A 5,000-nucleotide genomic window follows, 5' to 3' on the forward strand; every position below is an offset into this window, starting at 1 on the left:
GTTTGTGTCTGTGGTTATTGGTTGGTTTGTAGGTCTGGATGTCTTTGTTTCTGTGTCTTCTTGTAGCTTTGTTTTTGTCTGTCTTTTTGTCTGTGTTTGTTTATCTATTTGTATGCTTGATTGTCTTTTTTTGTCTTTCTCTTTGTTTTCTTCTCTCTAACAGTTTATCTGTTCGTCCGTCTGTCTCCCCCCTCCTCTCTCTCTCTCTCTCTCTCTCTCTCTCTCTCTCTCTCTCTCTCTCTCTCTCTCTCTCTCTCTCTCTCTCTCTCTCTCTCTCTCTCTCTCTCTCTCTCTCTCTCCCAACCCCCCTTCCTCTCTCTCTCTCTCTCTCTCCCCCTCTCTCTCTTTCGCTCTCTGTCTCTCTCTCTTTTTCTCTCTCTCTCTCTCTCTCTCTCTTTTTTTTTTTCTCTCTCTCTCTCCCTCCCTCCCTCTTTCATCCTTCGCCCTTCCCCTCCCTTTCTCTTCCATACCCTCTCTCTCCTTTTATCTCTCTCTCTCTCTCTCTCTCTCTCTCTCTCTCTCTCTCTCTCTCTCTCTCTCTCTCTCTCTCTCTCTCTCTCTCTCTCTCTCTCTCTTTTCATCCTTCGCCCTTCCCCCTCCTTCCTTCCTCATCCCCCTCCCTCCCTTCCCTCCGCTCCCTTTCCCTCCCCCTCTCCCCTCCCTTTCCCTCCCCCTCTCCCCTCGCTTCCCCTTCCCTCTCGCCCTCCATACAATACCCACACGTAAAGCCACGCTCAGCTCACCACCAGACACGTTTTTGCACCGCCTGAAGCATCTTACTTCGCCCCAGACACACCTTCCACCTACCTTGAAGACAGGTATGAGCCACCTGGTCTGTGTACTGGCTGGTTCTAAGTTCTTTTTTGGGCAAATGAGATATATGGTGTGAAAGAGACGGCCAGGCGAAACAGGTCTTGGGGCGGCTGGCGAAGCTGGGCGTGTGTTTGCTCTTTTGGTTCGATTCTGTTTGTTTTTGGTTTTTTGTTTTGTTTATGTTGCCAATTTGTTGTCTGATTAATTTTATTACGTTTATTTATTATAATCTATTGTCATTGCTATTATTAGCCTTTTATTATCATCAATATCATTATTTATATTATTGTCATCATTATTATTAGCAATATTATCATCAGTTTATTACAATCACTATAAATATTTTTGTTATTGTTATCATTATTATTATTATCATCATTATCATTACCATTATTATCATTATTACCGTTATTATCACTATCGTCATCATTATTATTATCATTATTGCTATCATTACTAATACCATTATCACTCTTATTGGTGCTTTCATTATCACTATTGTCATTATCATAATTATTATCATCATCATCATATCATCTACTTCTTTTAGGGAAGGGATATGCTGTTGTACTTACTTGATGTAAATTCCCTGATGCGTTTCATAATCATAATTATAAACCAACTAACTTACGGGTGTTCATATCTTTAACTTTCTCCTTTTTTCACTCTTTAACTTCTTTATCAATGAGGGATACTTTGCAATCTTGTTCCAAATCGTGTACTAAAGACATTATAGTTTGCTCTCATTTTATCTGAATTAACTTTTGAAATCGTTCCATGAAGATGTTGAAGTGTACAAAAGATAACATAGAATCAAACAAATAGGTAAATAATTGTACAGATAAATGGGTAAATAATTCTAGAGATGAATAGGTAAATAATTGTACAGATAAATAGGTAAATAAATGTACACATAAAGGAGAAAGTAAATGTACAAACAAATAGGTTAAAATATACAGATAAATGGGTAAATAAATGTAGAGATAAATAGGAAAATAAATGTATAGATGAATAGGTGAATAAATGTACAGATAAATAGGTAAGTAAGTGTAAAGATAGATAATTAATCAACTGTACAGTAAGTTGCCATTTTCACTTCGAAAGTCACTAATAATCAAGATGGTTTGTTTAACAGTACGCACTGTGGAGACATGACTAGTTTGGCCGACTGTACCCACTGTGCATATTCATACTGTTTATATTCATACTAACACCAGCTCATTTCTCTGCACTGTCCATCCTTCGACCACAACACACAGCTGCCTCTCTCCCTTCTCACTTCTTTTTTTCCCTCTCCCCTCTTTTTGTCTTTTGTTTCCCTCGTCTTCCCATTATTTTTCATCTACTTAGCTCTTCTACTCTTTGTCTTTCCTTTCCTCTTTCTCTCTTCCTTTTTCCCTTTCTCCTCCCTGCTTCCTCCCGCCTTCAACTCCTGCTCCTTAGTATTTTTATTCCTCTTTCTTCTACTTCACTCTTTCTCTTCTCTCCCTTCCTAACTTCCCTTCCCTTTTCCTTCCTCCCTTCCCTCACTCACCTTTCTTCCCTCCCTTTCCTTACTTACATCTTCACCTCCTCCCTCCCCTCTCTCCCTCTCTTACCCTCCTCCTTTCTCCCTCCCTCCCTCCTCTTCCTCCTTTCTTCCCCTCCCACCTTCCCTCCCCTCCCTTCTCTTCCTTCCTCCTCTTTTCCCCTCTCTCCCCTCCCTTTCCCCTTCCTCCTTCTTTCCCTCTCTCCCTGCCCTCCCCTCACTCCCCTTCCCTTCCTCCTTCTCTTCCCCTCTCTCCTGCCCTCCCTCACTCCACTCCCCTTCCCTTCCTCCCTCTCTTCCCCTCACTCCCCTCCCCTCCCTCTCCCTCCCTCTATTCTTCTTCCCAATCCTTTCCTCCCTCCCCTTCCCAAGCCGCCCTCCCCTCCCTCACTCCCTGCCCCTCCCCTCCCTTTCACCCCCTTCCCTCCCCTCTCTTTCCCCTCCTTTCCTCCCTCCCTCTCTTCCCTTCCTTCCCTCCCTCCCTCTCTTCCCCTCCTTTCCTCCCTCTCCCTCCCTTTCTCCCTCCCTATCCTCCCTCCCCTTCCCACCCCTCCCTCCCCTTCCCTCACCTCCCCTTCCCTCTCTTCCCTCCCCTTCCCTCCCTCACCTCCCCTTCCCTCCCTCCCAAGACAAGCACCAAGATGTCAAAAAAGGGCGGAGCTCCTCTTCCCTGGGCAGCAACACGTCTGGTCACACGTGCTTTAGCTTGATGTACTGCAGCGCGGAGGAATATCAAGATTATGTTGCGCTGACGATAACTCAGAGCAAGGCGGGGTTGCCTCAGCTTGAAAAGGTGTGAAGAAATGGGTCGTTAGAGTCTTGGTCACCTCCTGGGAACGAGGAGTCTCGCTCTCTCTATCTATCTCTTTATCTCTCCGTCGCTCTCTCTCTCTGTCTATTTCTCTCTTTGTCTGCCTCTTCTTTCACATCTCCCTGTCTCTGTTTGCCTTTCTCTCTCTCTCTCTCTCTCTCTCTCTCTCTCTCTCTCTCTCTCTCTCTCTCTCTCTCTCTCTCTCTCTCTATCTATCTCTCTATCTTTCTATCTATCTCTATCACTTTCTCTCTCTCTCTCTCTCTCTCTCTCTCTCTCTCACTCCAGCTATTCCTTTTTCGTCTTTACATTCTCTTTCTCTGCACAGCTGTTTTAAGGCTGCGTTTTATTCTTTACTCTTCGCTTTAATGTTGATGCTGATATTACAGTTACTATTGTTATTATAATTATAATCATTACTCTTTTTGCTATTATCATTTCATTATTATTGTTCTTGTTCTTGTTATTGTTGTTGTTAAGGTGATTATAGCTGCTATTCTTATCTTTATTAGGATAATCATTATTATTGCGTTATTATTACCAGTACTTTTTATTACTGTTAAGAGCATTGTCATTACTGTTTTATTATGATAATTATTACTTTTACTATTACTAGTATTACTAATTTTATCATTATCATTATTATCATTGTTGTTACTGTTACTATTATTACTGTTATTATTATTGTCATTATCATGATTATCACAACCTTCAGCTTTAATACCAGACTTATCACTAATTTTAGTGTTGTCATGACTGTTGTTGTTATCATTATCATCATTTATATCATCATTTTCATTGTGATCATTAACATTATTATAATTGCTATTACTGCTATATACATTGATGTTTCTGCTATTGCTATTGTTTTGATTATCACTGAATTACTTGAATTGTTATCATCATTATCACTACCAATATTGCCGTAAATGCCGTTATTACTGCTTTTACAATCAGTAGTAGAAGTAGTATAAAAAGTATGTGGAGTGTTAATGATGAATGGAAAAACACTCTACCGTGTTGATAGAGTGGTAGAAAAATCCACAATTCACAAAGTACTTTCAGTTTCAATTATATCAAAGTTTGTACATTGTGGTTTTTACTACCAGTGTTAATGATAGTTGTCATATCTTATTTTTATTGTCGTTATAATAATTTCCACCATCATCATCGCCATCGTCATCATCATACCCGTTAACTCTTTCTTTCTTCTTTTATGAAACTTTTTCCGGCGTATATGATCTTAATTTTTCATGTAAAATTGGATTATCAATAGAAAACTGTTTATTTGACTCTCAAAACTCTACACATTTTTGTAATTTTCTTTTTCCATCTTTTTCTTTCCTTTCCTCTATTTCTACTATATTCTTCTTTTTTATCTTCGTCTGTATATCTATGTTTTTCTTAGTAAATGTCAGCTTATCATTTTTGTATCTGATGCCTCTTTCCGTCGTTGTATTTTCTTTCTCTTTTCTATTTGCTTATTTAACTATTTTCTCTTCCTCTTTTTATTTTCTGCTTCCGTTGCTTAATTCACCTGTTCTCCGTATCAGATTGATCTCCCAATATGCTTTTCTATCTCCTTCTTTTTCCTCCTCCTTTTTTTCCTCCCCCTCCTTCTCCTGATCCCCCTCCTCCTTTTTCTTCCCTTCCTCTTCTCCGTTATATATTATTATTATCATTATTCACACATACCATCCTGCTTTTCATCTCCTCATCCACCGCCTCCTGTTTCCGCAGCATCAGCCTCCTCGGGATTTCTAAACTCCTAAACTATTAAGCTTTCGTCGATATTTGTGATCCCGGGGTCACTCGTGGACCCCATTTACCCCCCCCCCCTCCAAGGAA

The sequence above is a fragment of the Penaeus vannamei genome, chromosome 14 (genome assembly GCF_042767895.1).
Source record: "Penaeus vannamei isolate JL-2024 chromosome 14, ASM4276789v1, whole genome shotgun sequence".
In the NCBI taxonomy this organism is placed as follows: domain Eukaryota; kingdom Metazoa; phylum Arthropoda; class Malacostraca; order Decapoda; family Penaeidae; genus Penaeus; species Penaeus vannamei.